Genomic DNA, 19,489 nt, shown 5'->3' on the forward strand with positions numbered 1-19,489 from the left:
TATACTGTTCCATCAGGGACTGGATTGTTTTTAGTGTTATTATGTGTGAAGTGTTTAAATTTCATGTGCGATGCTCCGCTATTCACTGGGAAACGTCTTTTCATTTTGCACTGTAACAACTGTTGCTTGCAAGATGACAATAAAGGTTGATTGATTGATTGATTATCTCAGTGGTGGCCACAGACTCAACATTAATTCCACCGTTAACAAATATAAGGTAAAGTATTGTTTTTATTTATTGTATTTGGCAATTTCTTAAATTGATGTCATTTAGCCTGGGCTGCATTTCCTGTCTTTTCCCATTGAGGAAAGGACGTATTTTTTTGGGATCAGGTCCATTGAATTTCCTTGGATTTCGAACCGCCTGTCCCTGAGTTAATATTCCAAGTTATCAGTTCAGTTTATTTTAGTTTATTTTTAGTTGAGTTTATTGTTAATATAGTATATTGTCACGTGCACCGAGGTACAGTGAAAAGCTTTTGTTGCGCGCCAACCAGGTCAGAGGAAAAGACAATGCATGATTACAATCAAGCCATTTCCAGTGTGTAGATACATGATAAAGGAAGTAAAGCTTCTGTGCAAGATAAAGCCAGTAAAGTCCAATGAAAGATAGTCTGAGGGACACCAACGAGGTAGATAGTAGTTCATGCCTGTACTTGCCCACCTTTGTCCCAGCGCCCCCACCCAACGTCTATTCCAGCTTTCTCCCCCCTCCACCCAGACTACAATCAGTCTGAAGGAAGGGTGTCAACAAGAAACATCATCTATCTACGTTCTCCAGAGATGCTGCCTGGGCCGCTGAGTTCGCCAGCACTTTGTGACTTTTAATGTGGCATTTACATCTATATTAGATAGAAACATAGAAATTAGGTGCAGGAGTAGGCCATTCGGCCCTTCGAGCCTGCACCGCCATTCAATATGATCATGGCTGATCATCCAACTCAGTATCCCGTACCTGCCTTCTCTCCATACCCTCTGATCCCCTTAGCCACAAAGGCCACATCTAACTCCCTCTTCAATATAGCCAATGAACTGGCCGCGACTACCCTCTGTGGCAGAGAGTTCCAGAGACTCACCACTCTCTGTGTGAAGAAACAGGAGCCATTTAGTGTAAGCCAAATCAAATGTCTACTATTAAAATCATTAAAATAGCTTCACTCTCTGCATGGCTAAGATTAACCATCAAAGAAAACACTTGGTTGTTAAAATATCTGTCGCAGTGTAAGCATTAGCTCTTAATGGAACATCACGAAATGGGCTGAGACTTCTTCATTTTTGTAATAATAATTTCAAAATTATTTTCTTTATGAAGGGACATGGTCAGTAAAACATTATCTGATCAAGAAGGGACGTGAATGAGGATGTGTTCCCTGATATCACATTAATGTATTATAGGGTGTCACAGTAATGTGGTGTAGGTTGGAGAATGTGCCAGAGAAAGTTTAGTTTAGTTTAGAAATACAGCACGGAAACAGGCCCTTCGGCCCACCGATACCGCACCAACCAGCGATCCCCGCACATTAACACTACCCCACACTGGGGACAATTTTTACATTTACACCAAGCCAATTAACCTACAAACCTGTACATCTTTGGAGTGCGGGAAGAAACCACAGATCTCGGAGAAAACCCACGCAGGTCATGATTCAAGATTCAAGAGAGTTTATTGTCATGTGTCCCAGAAGGACAATGAAATTCTTGCTTTGCTTCAGCACAACAGAATATAGTAGGCATGAATACAGAACAGATCAGTGTGTCCATATACCATTATATAAATATATACACACATGAATAAATAAAACAGATAAAGTGCAAATAAACTGATAATGGGCTATTAATGTTCAGAGTTTTGTTTGAGTTGAGTTTAATAGCCTGATGGCTGTGGGGAAGTAGCTATTCCTGAACCTGGACGTTGCAGTCTTCAGGCTCTTGTACCTTCAACCTGAAGGTAGTGGGGAGATGAGTGTGTGGCCAGGATGGTGTGGGAGAACATAGAAACTCCGTGCAGACAGCACCCGTAGTCAGGGTCGAACCCGTGTCTCTGATGCTGTAAGGCGCCACTGCGCCACCGTGCCGCCGATGTAAGGCGGGCAAGGGAATGTACGGGGATCTAGAGCTGGGAAATTGAAGGGCATGAACAGTGATCTGCAGAAGTCTGCAGAGGGAGATGACAAAAATCGGTGGACACTGTTCGGTCCATCACAGTACTGACCTCCCCACCATTGAGGGGATCTATAAAGGCAGCCAGCATCATCAGGGACCCACACCACCCTGGCCATGATCTACTTTCGCTCCTGCCATCAGGAAGATGATACAAGAGTCTGACATCCAGGTTCAGGAACAGTTTCTTCCCAGCTATTATCAGGCAACTGAACCATCCTGTCAAAAACTAGACAGTGGTCCTGAGCTACCATCTACTCATTGGAGACCCTCGGACTATCTTTTATCAGACTTTATCCTGCACAAAACATTATTCCCTTTAAGCTATATCTGTGCACTGTGGATGACTCATTTGTAATCCTGTAGAGTCTTTCCACTGACTGGATGGCATGCAATAAAAAGCCTTTCACTGCACCTCAATAAACTAAACTAAACTAAAACCATCAGACTGTAGATAAATTAAGACAGATTATTAGATCTTGAATTCATTGCAATGGGAGATGGCTATATGACCTGCCACAATTTTACATAGAATTGTGCATGGAATTGCAACAAACAGACAGCCTAAAAAGATAACGGAAGCAACAGCATCCCAGCCAAAGTGAATGTCATAGCAAACCCAGTAACTGGGAACTCATGGTCAGGATAAGATTACACTTGCCGAAACCGGGGGACTTGAAGCTAATCGGAGTGTACTCCATCGTTAGCCTGGCTGTGACCTGTCATAGTTCAGAGTTCAAAGCTTTCATTTCCTCATGCCTGCCTGTTTCCGTGAAACTGCCAGAGTGTTGTTGTCTGAAATGACTACCTCCTAGAAGAATAACAAGAAAGTCAGACAAATAGGTAGATAGAGAGGTGAGAGAGAGGGAGAGAGGGCGGGAGAGAGGGAAGGAGGGGGAGAGGGAGAGGGAGGTAGAGATTGAATAAATTGAATACAAAGATTGAGAGACAGATAGGGAGTGAGAGAGAGAGAGAGAGAGAGAGAGTAATGCCCCTGTCCCACTTAGGAAACCTGAACGGAAACCTCTGGAGGTTTCCGTGCGGTTCCCGGAGGTTTTTGTCAGTCCCCCTAATGGTCGAAAGTGGTTTCCGCTTCTACTATGTTCCGGCGATTTTTTCAAAAAATTCAAAACCGGCCGCGACTGAAAATAGGTTGCCGTTTTAAAAATGGGTAATTTTTTAGTTGAAGCCGGTTGCGATGCTAGTTGAAGGTGGTTGCCGGTTGCGATGCTAGTTGAAGGTGGTTGCCGGAGGTTGCAGGTGGTTGCCGGAGGTTGCAGGTGGTTGCCGGAGGTTGCAGGTGGTTGCCGGAGGTTGCAGGTGGTTGCCGGAGGTTGCAGGTAGTGGAAGGTAAGACCTTTTTTTCCACCCAGTTTTATTCCACCAGGGAGGTCTTGCCTTCCACTACCTGCAACCTCCGGAAACCTCCGGAAACCGCACGGAAACCTTGGGTGGGACGCAGTCTCCAGAGGTTCCCGTTCTAGGGTTTCCTAAGTGGGACGGGGGCATTAGAGACTTGATAGAAGTATATGTAATTATGAGAGGCATAGATAAAGTGGACTGTTAGAATCTTTTTCCCAGGGAGGAATTTGTCAAGGATCAGAAGGCAAAGCTTTAAGGCAAAAGATCCCAGGAATGAGTAGGTTATCATAAGATGAACATTTGTCAGCACTAGGCCTGTACTCGCTTGAGTTTTGAAGAATGGGGAAGGGGGAGCCCATTAAAATGTACAGAATAGTGAAAAGCTTGCATAGAGTGGATGTGGAGAGGATGTTTCCACTAGTGGGAGAGTCTAGGACTAGAGGTTACAGCCTCAGAATTAAAGGACGTTCTTTTAAGAAGGAGATGAGGAGAAATTTCGTTAGTCAGAGGGTGGTGAATCTGTGGAATTCTTTGCCACAGAACACTGTGGAGGCCAAGTCAGTGGATATTTTTAAGGCAGAGATAGATAGATTTTTGATTAGTACGGGTGTCAGAGGTTACAGGAGAAGGCAGGAGAATGGGGATAGGAGGGAGTGATAGATCAGCCATAATTGAATGGCAGAGTAGACTTGATGGGCCGAATGGCCTAATATTACTCCTATCACTTATGACCTGAAGAGGGGCAAAGTTTAAAGGAGACTAGATGACCCGTGGACCTGTTTGGTCCCCGTTGTGATGCCCGGCAACCCTCTCCTAATTTATGGCGTGCCTGACAGGTCCGGCAAGTTGGAGCGCAGTGCCGTTCACGGTATAAAGTAAATTAAAGTTTACAACGGGAAATACTTTGTAAAATCGAACATAAATTGCTACTACATACAACAGGCGAATGGTGAGTAAGGCACCCCTAACATTGTTGTGCTATCTTGTATCATTTTGGCTGTAATTCGGGAACATACATACATACATTAGATTAGATTAGATTAGATTCAACTTTATTGTCATTACAGAAATATGAGTACAGGCACAACGAAATGCAGTTTAGCATCTAATCAGAGTACAGTAGTAAAAATACTGGTTAAAACAATATGTACAATGTGGATGAATTAAACTAGTACATAGGCAAATAAATATATACAGATAAAAGGGTATAAAAGATAGCTAGCGTCGGGCCTGTGAGTTCAGCAGGGTAATGGTATTTAGGAAGAAGCTGTTCCTCAGCCTGCTGGTGCGAGACCTAATGATCCTGTAACGCCACCCTGATGGGAGGAGGGCAAATAGTCCATGGTTGGGGTGAGAGGGGTCCTTAACGATGATTTCCTTCGTCTTCTTTGAATTGAGGACGAGGTTATTATTGGTACACCAAGCTTCCAGGTGCTGGACCTCCTCCCTGTAGGCTGACTCGTTGTTGTCCCTGATCAGTCCTATCACCGTGGTGTCATCAGCGAATTTTATGATGGCGTTGGAGCCATACATAGGGACACAGTCATGGGTGAAGAGGGAGTAGAGGAGAGGGCTGAGCACACAGACCTGTGGCACGTGTCAGAGTGGAGGAGGTGAGGTTGTTGACCCTAACAGACTGGGGTCTGTTGGTGAGGAAATCCAGTGTCCAGTTGCAGAGGGAGGTGGTGATGCCAAGTCCGCTGAGTTTGGTGGTCAGACTGGCAGGGATGACAGTATTAAATGCGGAGCTGAAGTCGATGAACAACAACCTGATGTAGGAGTTGTTATTGTCCAGGTGGGTCAGGGCAGAGTGCAGGACCGCAGATATGGTGTCCTCTGTTGACCTGTAGGGCCGGTAGGCAAACTGATGGGGGTCCAGTGTGGGAGGGAGGCTGGATTTGAGGTGAGCCAGGATCAGTCTCTCAAAGCACTTCGCGATGACGGGGGTGAGTGCCACTGGGCGAAAGTCATTGAGACTCCCTGAAGCTGACATACATACATACAAGTTGAGACTTTTTGTTATATATAGATGTGCGGAGCAAGATTTTTTTACCCAGAGTGGTGGGTGCCTGGACCATTGCCAAGGGTAGTGGCATTTAAGAGGCTTTTAGATGGGAATGGAGGGATGGGAATGGAGGGATATAGATCATGTGCAGGCTGATTAGGTTAGTTTATAATGGTATTATGTTCAGCATGGACATTGGGAGCTGAAGGGTCTGTTCCTGTGCTGTACTATTCCATGTTCTAGTTTTACGGAGGCGGGCTATGGAATTCTGTGGTACCGGGAGATCTGCGTATCTTGCCCTTCTATTCGCTAGTCCTTCAACGATCATTCACCGTGATCTCTCATCTGCACATGCGGATGGATAATATGATGGTGAGGGAATAACTAATACTATTTTGTTTCATAAAGGTTTAGGTTTATATTGTCGTGTGTACCGAGGTACAGTGTAAAGCTTTGTTCTGCATGCTATCCAAACAGATAACTCTATACATAATACTAAACATTAATACAATCAAGCCTGATTCAAACTCAACAGACTTAAAAACAGTTTTTACCCCACTGCTATAAAGGCACTAAATGTAGCTGCCAAGGAACGCAGGGACGATACATACTAAGGGACTGTGGTACACTGTGAAATCGACAGCAGGATGTAGGGCTGGGTGTTTGTGCGTGCTATTTTCATGATATTTATTTTAGTTGTTTATCTTTTTAAAATATTTTACCTTGTATGTATCGTTAGCTTTTAGAAATGTTTGAATGGTGCACTGACTGGCTGACATTTTTAAATTTTGTTGTACATGGTTCATGTTACAATGACAAAAACTCTGGGAGGAGGTACCGCAGCATGAAGAGCGGGACAACTAGGTTCTGCAACAGCTTCATCCCCCAGGCCATAAGATTACTGAACAATCAACAAAACCGAGGCTAGAACTTTTTAAATATCGACACTTTTTAAATACTTTTTATATATATTTATTTTACAGAACCATGCACATGAGGCATTTTTATGGACGCACCTAGCACTTTTTACTATTACCTGATTTTGGAGAGTCAAATGCAACGAAATTTCGTTCAAGGTGCACTGTGTCTAGGTGTATATCTGAATGACAATAAAGTTTTCATTCATTCATTCAATAAAGAAACTATTCTATTCTACTCTTCTAGGTCGAGCAAAGGGGAAGAGACAGAGTACAGAATATAGTTCTCAGCATTGTAGCGCATCAGTTCCATAGACAAAGTCCACTGGCCGCAATGGGGTAGAGGTGAATCGGACAGTACCCAAGGTTATGGAAGGCCCGTTCAGAAGCCTGATAACAGAGGGGAAGAAGCTGTTCACGAGTCTGGTGGTGCGCGCTTTCAAGCTTCTGTAAATGCTGCCAGCCCGAGCAGGGAGAAGAAGGAAAGACTAGCGTGGGAAAAGTTTTTGATTATAGAGCGTTCAAATAAAAATGAGCAAAGTAACAAAAGATATCTGAGATTTGGCCTTCTGATGAGCCATGCATAATGGATTTAAGTTCTTCAATAATATGCTCCTTTGCAGTGCAGGGCCCAATATGGTTTCATTGATATGATCCATTCAGTAATTGTTAAAGGTAAAATTATGTAATCATTGTAGCTACAGATGTGCGGCAGATGTAAAGATACAGTGTGGAAACAGGCACTTTAGCCCAACAAATGAGGGGCAATTTACAGTTGCCAATTAACCTACAAACCTGGACGTGTGGGAGAGAAATCCCTGAGATTTTCTCTGAGATCTTCGATTTCCTCCCACATTTCGAAGACATTCAAAGGTTGGTACACAAAAATGCTGGAGAAACTCAGCGGGTGCAGCAGCATCTATGGAGCGAAGGAAATAGGCAACGTTTCGTCCCGAAACGTTGCCTATTTCCTTCGCTCCATAGATGCTGCTGCACCCGCTGAGTTCCTCCAGCATTTTTGTGAACCTTCGATTTTCCAGCATCTGCAGTTCCTTCTTAAACATTCAAAGGTTGATTGGCTTGGTATAAATGTAAATTGTCCCGAGTGTGTGTAGGATAGATGTTAGTGCGCGGGGATCGCTGGTCGGCTCGGACTCGTTGGGCCAAAGGGGCCTGTTTCCGCATGGTACCTCTAAAACTAAAACTCAAAAAGAATAACAGTTTGAGACCATATAACCATATAACAATTACAGCACGGAAACAGGCCATCTCGGCCCTACAAGTCCGTGCCGAACAACTTTTTTTCCCCCTTAGTCCCACCTGCCTGCACTCATACCATAACCCTCCATTCCCTTCTCATCCATATGCCTATCCAATTTATTTTTAAATGATACCAATGAACCTGCCTCCACCACTTCCACTGGAAGCTCATTCCACACCGCTACCACTCTCTGAGTAAAGAAGTTCCCCCTCATATTACCCCTAAACTTCTGTCCCTTAATTCTGAAGTCATGTCCTCTTGTTTGAATCTTCCCTATTCTCAAAGGGAAAAGCTTGTCCACATCAACTCTGTCTATCCCTCTCATCATTTTAAAGACCTCTATCAAGTCCCCCCTTAACCTTCTGCGCTCCAGAGAATAAAGACCTAACTTATTCAACCATCGAATATAATTGTAGAGTTCCTCAGAGAAATGGTCTAAGCTCCACCATCTTCAGGTATTCACAGAGTGACCTCTCCGTTATCATGAGGTCCGAACTTGGAGCTTTTTTTCCAAAGGAAGACACAATAATGGTGGAATAACTCAGCGAGCCGGGCAGCATCTCCAGAAGGCATGGACAGGTGTGGATGGTGATGTTTTTTCAAAGAACATCTTTAGTTGCTTTTGCTTCTCTTCAGATAATGAAGCTGTCAATGCCCACATTTAATAAGTCCTGGACAATATCCAGATACATGAAATAGAATGAATTCTTCAGGTCAACGATTGTATATTCGAGCTCTGTTTCAGTTCAATGACCTGAAACATTAATACTGTTCCCTGTCTACAAACTGATGTTTTCCTGCAAATGTTATGTATTACTCATGTAATATTCAGGCAAGGGTAGATAAGTAGAAAGCAAAAATGTATTCCTCCATTCCGTGGAGCGCAGGCGGGTGAGGGGTGATCTTACGGGGGTGTACGACATCACAAGAGGAATATGTTTCAGAAAGAACTGCAGATGCTGGAAAAATCGAAGGGATTCTTCAGAACTCTTCTTCTGAAGCCAGGGATTCTTCTTCAGAAGGGTCTCGACCCGAATCGTCACCTATTCCTTTGCTCCATAGATGCTAACTCACCCGCTGAGTTTCTCCGGCATTTTTGTCTACCTCACGAGAGGAATAGATAAGGTAAACACACAGAATCTTTTACCCAGAGTATTGCAGCAGAATCTTGATCGATTGTCTGGGGAAGAGTTGATGGAATCTCTCGAGCAAGAGTTACAAAGACCTCCTAGAACCTCGTGTCGACCATGCTGCGAGTATGAGTCGAGGGCAAACTCTTCTAAACTTGCCAATTAGGTCTCAGCAGTGGGACAGGCCCTTAACATGGGCAGGACCTACACAGTGAATGGTTGGGCTCTGGTAGTGTTATAGAGCAGAGGGATCTAGGAGTGCAGGTGTATAGCTCCATGAAGGTGGAGTTGCAGGTGGATCAGGTGGTCCAAAAGGCTTTTGGCACATTGGCCTTTATCAGCCAGAGTATTGAGTATAGAAGCTGGGAAGTCATATTGTGGGTGTATAAGATGGCGAGGCCACATTCAGGCTATTGTGTTCAGTTCTGGGCACCGTGTTAAAGGAAATGTATTTAAAACTGGAAAGGGTACAGAGAAGATTTACGAGAATGTTGCCAGAACTAGAGGGTCCGAGCTATAGGCAGAGGTTGAGTAAACTGGAACTATTCCTTGGAGCGTGGGAGGCTAGGAAGTGTTCTTGTTCAATCCTGCTTCCACCTTGTTGAACTGATCCTGAAATGTTGACTGCATCATTATAGCTTTTGTATTTGACTGCTAGCCAAAGGAAGTTGCAGCTTGCTCATATTCTAGTTCCTGTGTGTAGTCTTGCATTTAGTGGTGCAATATGGAAACACTTTGGCCCACCTTGTCGATGTTGACCAATTTTGCATACTAGGCTAGTCCCATTTGCTTGCATTTGACCCACAGTCCTCTGAACCTTTTCTATCCATATATTTTGTGTATAAAATCATGAGAGGAATAGATCGGGTCGATGCACAGAGTCTCTTGCCCAGAGTAGGGGAATTGAGGACCAGAGGACTAATGGGCTTGTCCCACTTACTTGACTTTTTCAGCGACTGCCGGCACCCGTCATAGGTCGTCGCAGGTCGCTGAAAATTTTCAACATGTTGAAAATCCAGCGGCGACCAGAAAGACGCTACCCTTTTGGGCGACTGACGAGACGACTCACGACCATACAGGCAACATGTCGCGGGGTGAAGCCTGTGCGGTCGTGAGTAGTCGCCCAAAGAGTCGTACCTTGTCCTGGTCGCCGCTGGATTTTCAACAAAAAAGTCGCATAAGCGGGACAGGCCCAAAAGGCTCAAGGTGAAAGGAAAAAGATTTAATATGAAACTGAGGGGTAACTTTTTCACACAAAGGGTGGTGGGTGTATGGAATAAGCTGCCAGAGGAGGTAGTTGAGGCTGGGATTATCCCAACGCTTAAGATGCAGTTAGACAAGTACATGGATAGAAACATAGAAACATAGAAATTAGGTGCAGGAGTAGGCCATTCGGCCCTTCGAGCCTGCACCGCCATTCAATATGATCATGGCTGATCATCCAACTCAGTATCCCGTACCTGCTTCTCTCCATACCCCCTGATCCCCTTAGCCACAAGGGCCACATCTAACTCCCTCTTAAATATAGCCAATGAACTGGCCTCAACTACCCTCTGTGGCAGAGAGTTCCAGAGATTCACCACTCTCTGTGTGATAGGGCAGGTTTGGGGGGGATATGGACCAAACGCGGGCAGGTGACATTAGTGTAGCTGGGACATGTTGGCCGGTGGGGGCAAGTTGGGTCGAAGGGCCTGTTTCCACACTGAATCACTCTATGATTATATTTATGACTCTATGGAGCATGGAAAAAAAGGCCCTTGGCACACAGAGATCACCATGACCACCGATCACCCATTCACACTAGTTCTACTGTAAGTTATCCACCTTTCTCAACCCCTCCCAACACATTAGGGGCAAGTTCCAGAGGGCCAATTAACCCAGAAACCTGCACGTCTTTGGGAAGTGGGAGGAAACCGGAGCACAAATGAAGAAAACCATTTCTCCGAGGAACTGTACAATTATATTTTATGGTCTCAAACTATTAGTCTTTTTGAGTTTTAGTTTTAGAGGTACCGTGCGGAAACAGGCCCTTCGGCCGACCGAGTCCGCGCCGACCAGCGATCCCCGCACACTAACATCTATCCTACACACACTAGGGACAAGTTACATTTATACCAAGCCGATCAATCTACAAACCTGTACGTCTTTGGAGTGCGGGAGGAAACCGAAGATCTCAGAGAAAATTGCTCCTCATGTGTTGGGCCGAAGTGCCTGTTTCCACACTGTATCTTTAAGCTCAACTAAACTAAAACTAATTTGCCACACATCTGACTCTGCTGTCTCTGTGTGGATACAATGAAAACATCAACCTGCTCATGTAAAACCAAATGCCAAGGAGATTAGATTAGTCCCAGCAGTTTAGAAGAATAAAGATCAGTCGAGAATAATTTTGTTTTCCACGTGAATAAAGGTGAAGAGAGTTAACTCTACCAAATATGCTAATAATTGACTTGGGTCAAAAATGGCCCCTTAAAAAGCTGCTCAGAAATTATATATTTTTGCAGATTGCTGTCACTGTGAAAATGTTTGACACAGCCATTTTTAACGAATATAAATCAAAATATTTAGAAGAAAGTCTGCTTGCTCATTCAGCCTGCATGAATATTTGGAAAGGGCAAGCGTGCTTTCTTAACACAAAACATTTGAGCAAATGCACCACTCTATTGCTATAGGTTAATAGTTGAATATTAAAGAAGTAACGGCCCGTGCGATTTAGGCTGCCTAAATATGACAATCCAGAACTAGCAAAAACTAAAGTATCGCAAATAAATGCACTGTCAGCGATCATGGAACCTCAGAAGTGACCTGGCGTTGTTTGGTTAACGTGTAGATGTGAACATTTTATATGAATGAGGGCAGTGCAATGCCATATGAAGTTGTGAGATTCAAAATGGGACAAATGGCATACATTTTTCACTCGGTTCATACATACACGTGAAGCAACCTTCTCATTGATCTGAGAATGCAATTGATAACTACAAGCCCAGGCAAGAAGCAGGTGCCCAGGACTGAGCATACTTGCACCCAACCTTTGTGAAATGCCACCATCAGCATTGCATCATATTTACTCCGAGAGGCAGAATGAAGGCTGGAGGAGATTTAGTTGCTGGAGTAAAAATCAATGGGTTTATTGATTTCAAATTTACTTGCAAAACAGAAGAGAGAAATTTGTCTTCTATTGACTTCTATGGGGTTTTATTACATTGTGAGGGGTAGCTGCCATGGGTGGTGACGGAGATGGTACGATGATGGTGTTTAAGAGGCTTTTAATAGATCCACAGATATACAGGACATGTAGGGATACGGACCATGGCCATATTAGTGGGAGATTAGTTTAACTTGGAATCATTTTGAGCACGGAACTGTGGGCCGAAGGGCCTGTTTCTGCGCTGTACCGTTTTTTTAGTTCAGTTTAGTTTAAAGATACACTGTGGGAACAGGCCCTTCGGCCCACCTCGTCCATGTTGACCAGTGATCACCCATACACTAGTTCTATCCTACACACTAGGGACAATACACAGAAGCCAATTAACCAACAAACCTGCATTTCTTGGTAGTGCTGAAGCTCTATAAGGCACTGGTCAGACCGCATTTGGAGTATCGTGAGTAATTTGGGGCGCAATATCTAAGGAAGGATGTGCTGCCTCTGGAGAGGGTCCAGAGGAGGTTTACGAGATTGATCCCAGGAATGAGTGGCTTATCCAGAATCAGTACCTCGTTCCTGCTTTTTCCCCTTATCCATTGATTCTGTTAGCCCTAAGAATAGACCCAGTGAATTGGCCTCCACTGCCTTCTGTTGCAGAGAATTCAACAGATTTATAACCCTCTGGGTGAAAAAGTTTTCCTTCATCTCAGTCCTAAATGGCCTACACATTATTCTAAAACTGTGACCTCTGGTTCTGGACTCCCTCAATTCAACAAAACTGCAAATCATAATCATAATCATAATCGTACTTTATTAGCCAAGCATATTTTGCAACACACGAGATATTTGATTTGGCGTACAGTCATGCCAATAAAAAGCACACAAAAGTCATTTTAACATGAACATCCACCTCCGTGACTCCTCCATATTCCTCACTGTGATGGAAGGTGAAAAAAAGTTAAATCTCTTTTTGTTCTCGGGGGCTTCTAACCTTCCGTTGACGGGACGATCTTACTGCAGTCTGCAGCAGTGGGCCTCCTCGTCAGGGCGATCAAGTTCCTGCATTGGGGGGGAATCTCAGCTCCCCCGCGCCAGGCGATCTACCCCGGGTCGGGGGCAGTCGAAGGTCGTGCGGCTCTTGGAGCTTCCCGACGTTGGTCTCAACCCGAGACTGCGAGCTCCTTGGTGTTAAAGCCCGCAGGTCATGGTTGGAGCGTTCATCCCAGGCAAGGAATCGGCTCAGATGGAAGGTCCACGCCCTGCAAGGTCAGTCCCGAGCCAAGCCTCCAGCTCCATGATGTTAGGCTGCAGAGCAACCGGAGATACGATCCGGAAAACAATCGCATCTCCGGCAAGGTAAGAGATTGAAAAAACATTTCCCCGCCCACCCCCCACATAAAAAAAAACAAAGAACATTAACAAATACTTTTTAAACACACTAAAAATAACCAAAAAAAAAAAAGACGAAAAGGACAGACAGACTGTCGGTGAGGCTGCCATCCAAGCACCACCTTAAGCTACTTATCATCCATTCGGTGATGTAAATTGAACTCACGATTAAACATCACGATTAAACTTCAAATCCTCTTTCAATTCCTCAGTCGCTCTTCCTTAAAGCCAAGTTTCAGAAAATACTGATTGTTCAAACAAACTATAAAACTAACGTGCCATTTGTAATTAAGTATAAAAGTCTCGTGAGATTATTCCGCCAGGAACTAATGCCATTCATCTTCATCGGGTTGAGAAAGAAGTACAACGGATAACTAGTAAATTACTAGGACGTTAAGATCAAAGTGATAGGTTCTTGTGAACTGACAGGCAAACTTTGTATACAATTTTTGAAAGTTAATTGTTATTGTCATTAAAATGTGCAACTCTGATTGATGCAAATGGCTGATTTTCTATTTTTGAATGACAAACAAGAGCTGCCGGTCTAAATCAATGACAATCAGTGGATCCCATATCTTTCGGTTGGAGAAACTGGTTTGATTAGAAGGAACCGTCGATGCTGATTTGCACCAAAGATAGACACGGAATGCTGGAGTGACCCATCTCTGGAGGAAGAGTGTGAAGAAATGTCTCGACCTGAAACGTCACCTATTCCTTTTCTCCAGGGAGAGATAGATCAGCCATGGTTGAATGACAGGGTAGACTTGATGGGGAGAATAGCCTTATTCTGCTCCGAGAACCTAAGAGCATGAACCTTTATGTTATCCCACTTTCTCATTCACTCACGACACACAGAGAGTTGTGAGTCTGTGGAATTCTCTGCCTCAGAAGGCGGTGGAGGCGGGTTCTCTGGATACTTTCAAGAGAGAGCTAGACAGGGCTCTTAAAGATAGCGGAGTCAGGGGATATGGGGAGAAGGCAGGAACGGGGTACTGATTGGGGAATGATCAGCCATGATCACATTGAATGGCGGTGCTGGCTCGAAGGGCCGAAAGGCCTACTCCTGCACCTATTGTCTATTGTCTACATATTGGGGTCAATTTACAGAGGGCCAATTAACCTACAAACCCGAACATCTTTGGGATGTGGGAGGAAACCAGAGCTCCCGGAGAAAACCATGTGGATGTGCAAACTCCACACAGACAGCGCCTGTGGTCAGGATCAAACCCAGGTCTCAGGTGCTGTGAGGCAGCAGCTCTACCCGCTGTGCCACTGTGCCGCCCTTGAATTGAACCAGATTCCTGGTCACCCTGAGTCATAAACCACAGCATGGAACTTTGTGGCCACAATTTTCAAACATAAAATTAATTAACTTTCCTTGGCCTTTCTTCAAGCGTAATTAAATAACTACATATAATTGTAATGAGGTAAAATGCTGACACAATGAGACCTGGTGATTCATAAAACCTCTCCATGTTCGTTTTTTTTTTCACTGCGATGATATGTAACTTTTGTTAACACTTTATTGCGCAGAATTGAAGCATTAGTCTGGGGAATTCTTTGCCTCAGAGGGCGGCAGAGGCCGGTTCTCTAGATACTTTCAAGAGAGAGCTAGATAGGGCTCTTAAAGATAGTGGAGTCGGGGGATACGGGGAGAAGGCAGGAACAGGGCACTGGTTGTGGATGATCAGCCATGATCACTTTGAATGGCGGTGCTGGCTCGAAGGGCCGATTGGCCTACTCCAGAACCTATTGTCTATTGTCAATAAAAGGGGATTAAAGAGGAAAAAAACACAAAATCTAGATGTGATGTCTAATTTAAATGTTTGTATTTAGGCAGCAGATTTGGCCACAAACTGGCCAGAACATGCAGACACTAGACACTAGACAATAGACAACAGGTGCAGGAGTCGGTCATTCGGCCCTTCGAACCAGCACTGCCATTCAATGTGTTCGTGACAGATCACAGTGAATAGAAACATAGAAACATAGAAATTAGGTGCAGGAGTAGGCCATTCGGTCCTTCGAGCCTGCACCGCCATTCAATATGATCATGGCTGATCATCCAACTCAGTATCCCGTACCTGCCTTCTCTCTATACCCCCTGATCCCCTTAGCCACAAGGGCCACATCTAACTCCCTCTTAAATATAGCCAATGAACTGGCCTCAACTACCCTCTGTGGCAGAGAGTTCCAGAGATTCACCACTCTCTGTGTAGAACATTTAGTGTTCACGTACACATGAGAAGCAATGTACACGAGAGCTGTACACAGCCTTCACACAAACATGCACACACGGACACACACACTTCCACTGGTGATAAAATGTACATTGGCTGATACATTTATAAATGTACATTATACAACCACATGCATTATGCAGGCTGTTAGGAAAGAGAGGAACAGAGATAGACAGAGAGAGAGAGAGTGAGAGATAGAGAGATGGACATGCGTGGGTTTTTTCCGGGTGCTACAGTTTCCTCCCACACTCCAAAGACGTACAGGTTTGTAGGTTAATTGGCTTTGGTAAATTGTCTCTATTGTGTAGGACAGCGCTAGTGTACGGGGTGATCGCTGGTCGGCGCGGACTCGGTGAGCTGAAGGGCCAGTTCACTGCTCTGTATCTTTATCTCTGAAGTCTGAAGACACTGGGTATCATTCATTATCATTATTTCTGCCTGTGAGAGGTTTGGTTGGGACCCCACTTCTGAAAGAGACCACTTGGCCACACGCTTGGACTGCCGGAAAGCTCTGGGCTTGTGGCTGGGTAACGGGAGTTATGTTCACCGCGATTGATCTGAAACCCAGTGAAGGGAAGTGAGTATTTTGAATGGACAATCAGGGCAGTACAACATTGAGGTCATGCGAGGTCAGAATTGAGCCCAGGTTGCTGGAGATTTGAAGCAGCAGCTTAATTATCGGTGCCATTGCCTCCTGTGAGAGGCCTTTTACTGGGATGTCCGCAATGATTCATAGAAACATAGAAATATAGAAAATAGGTGCAGGAGTAGGCCATTCGGCCCTATGAGCCAGCACCGCCATTCAATGTGATCATGATCATCCAAAATCAGTACCCCATTCCTGCTTTCTCCCCATGTCCCTTGATTCCGTTGATTCAGGAGAGTTGCTAACAACCTACTTTGCAGCGGTTATGACCAAGCTCCCCATGGTGGTGATGGAAAAGGGCTGGTGCACAATCAGTGCTGGGATCCAGTCTGCTCACACGGGTAGAATTAGATATTGCTGATTAGAGGGATCTGGGTTTCCTCGTAAATTAAACGTTACATTGCCTCAGAAGGCTGTGGAGGCCAAGTCAGTGGATACTTTTAAGGCAGAGATAGATAGATAGATTCTTGATTGGTACGGGTGTCAGGGGTTATGGGGAGAAGGCTGGAGAATGGGGTTTGGGAGGGAGAGATAGATCAGCCATGATTGAATGGCGGAGTAAGCTTGATGGCTTAATTCTGCTCCTATCACTTGTGAACTTCTGAACATTGTATCTGATTGAAAGAAAACAGCATCCGGGGGGGGGGGGGGGGGGGGGGGGGGGGGTGAAAAATGATGGCGTGCGATTCTTCGCATACATTGCGTATACAAGCAAAGAATTTCACTGTGACAATAAAGTATTCAATTCAATTCAATTCAGTCTCTTGCATCTCCATCTGTAGCTGATGACTGAGGCTGCAGCTTCCAACATACTCGTTACAATTTCCATTACATACCAAGCATCTTTCACGGAGCGGCGTAACACTTTCCCCGAGGCTACAATCAACTTGCACAGCAGAAACCAAACAACAGCCACGGACTTCCCAAGCAACTTCAATCTAAGGGGAAAAAATCTTCCACAAGGTTCAAACAAGGGGACATGACTTGAGAATTAAGGGACTGAAGTTTAGGGGTAACATGAGGGGGAACTTCTTTACTCAGAGAGTGGTAGCGGTGTGGAATGAGCTTCCAGCGAAGGTGGTGGAGGCAGGTTCGTTTTTATCATTTAAAAATAAATTGGATAGTTATATGGATGGGAAGGGAATGGAGGGTTATGGTCTGAGCGCAGGTATATGGGACTAGGGGAGAATATGTGTTCGGCACGGACTAGAAGGGTCGAGATGGCCTGTTTCCGTGCTGTAATTGTTATATGGTTAAAACATCCTACAATGGCAAACAGCTTCCCTCGGATGTCAAGCGAAGAGAAAGATGAACTTTGTCAGCTGAACTTGAAGCAATTTCCACCGCAGAGCAAAGCCTTTAAGAAGGAACTGCAGATGCTGGAAAATCGAAGGTAGACAACTGGAGCGGAGGAGAATTTCCATGGGCGGGCAAGAATCATCCACAGGGCAGCCAGCAAAGTTGGCACAGAAATCAAGTCACTTCCATCAAAGAGCAAAGAGCTCATGGAGATTGAGACAGCGAGCAATATGAAAAAGAATGACAAACGGAATCAATAGAACAGGAAACCAGGTCCAGAAAACACAGATGAACACCAAGAAACTCCCAACAACATCTACAACAGTGGGTAGAGTTGCAGCCTCACAGCCCCAAAGACCTGGGTACAATCCTGACTACGGGTGCTGTCTGTTTGGACTGCGTGGGGTTTTTCTGAGAGCTGCGGTTTCCTCCCACATTCCAACCACGTGCAGGTTTGTAGGTTAAAAAAAAATTATGAAATAGACAATAGACAAAAGGTCTATTGAGCTTTGAGCCAGCACTGCCATTCACTGTGATCATGGCTGATCATCCACAATCCAGTACCCCCGTTCCTGCCTTCTCCTCATATCCCTTGGCTCCGCTTTCATTAAGAGCTCTATCTGAAGGGCCTGCCCCACTTGGGTGTCATTTGAGCGTCACGCAGGTGGCGTGCGTCGATTTTGTGAATCCCAAAATCCTGGGGCGCCGAGCGCAACCGCGAGTCACTGCCTACATCACCACGCACCATACGCGCATAATGCACAGCTTGCGTGCGTAATGCATGCCACGCGCGCGTCATGCGTCGTGAGGTGCAAATTCTGTCGCCTAAATGACGCGCAAATGACGCCCAAGTGGAACACGCCCTTAACTCTCTCTTGAAAACATCCAGAGAATTGGCCTCCGCTGCCTTCTGACGCAGAGAATTCCACAGATTCACAACTCTCAGTGTGAAAACGTTTTTCCTCATCTCAGTTCTAAATGGCCTACCCCGTATCTTACACTGTGGCCCCAGGTTCTAGACTCCCCCAACATTGGGAACATGTTTCCTGCCGCTAGCGTGTCCAATCCCTTAATAATCTAATATGTTTCAACAAGATATCCTCTCATCCTTCTAAATTCCAGTGAATACAAGCCCAGTCGCTCCATTCTATCAACATATTCCATCCCGGGAATTAACCTTGTAAACCTACGCTGCAGTCCCCCAATAGCAAGAATGTCCTTCCTCAAATTTGGAGACCAAAACTGGACACAATACTTCAGGTCTGGTCTCACTAAGGCACTGTACAACTGCAGAAGGACCTCTTTGCTCCTATACTCAACTCCTCTTGTTATGAAGGCCAACTTGCCATTAGTTTTCTTCAATGCGTGCTGTACCTGCACGCTCACTTTCAGTGACTGATGATCAAGGACTCCGAGATCTCGTTGTACTTCCCCTTATCCCAACGACACCATTCAGATAATAATCTGCCTTCCTGTTTTTGCCACTGAAGTGGATAACCTCACATTTATCCACATCAAACTGCATCTGCCATGCATCTACCCACTCCCCCAACCTGTCCAAGTCACCCTGCATCCTCATAGCATCCTCCTCGCACTTCACAATGCCACCCAGCTTTGTGACATCTGCAAATTTGCTAATGTTACTTTTAATCCCATCATCTAAATCATTAATGTATGTTGTAAATAGCTGTGGTCCCAACACTGAGCCTTGCAATACCCCACTAGTCACTCACTGCCTGCCATTCTGAAAGGGACCCGTTAATCCCCACTCTTTGTTTCCTGTCTGCCAACCAATTTTCTATCCATGTCAGTACCCTACCCCCAATACTTTGTGCTCTAATTTTGTCCACTAATCTCCTGTGTGGGACCTTATCAAAACCTTTCTGAAAGTCCAGGTACACTATACCCACCGGCTCTCCCTTGTCCAAAAAAATC

This window comes from Leucoraja erinacea, chromosome 17 (genome assembly GCF_028641065.1).
Source record: "Leucoraja erinacea ecotype New England chromosome 17, Leri_hhj_1, whole genome shotgun sequence".
NCBI lineage: Eukaryota > Metazoa > Chordata > Chondrichthyes > Rajiformes > Rajidae > Leucoraja > Leucoraja erinaceus.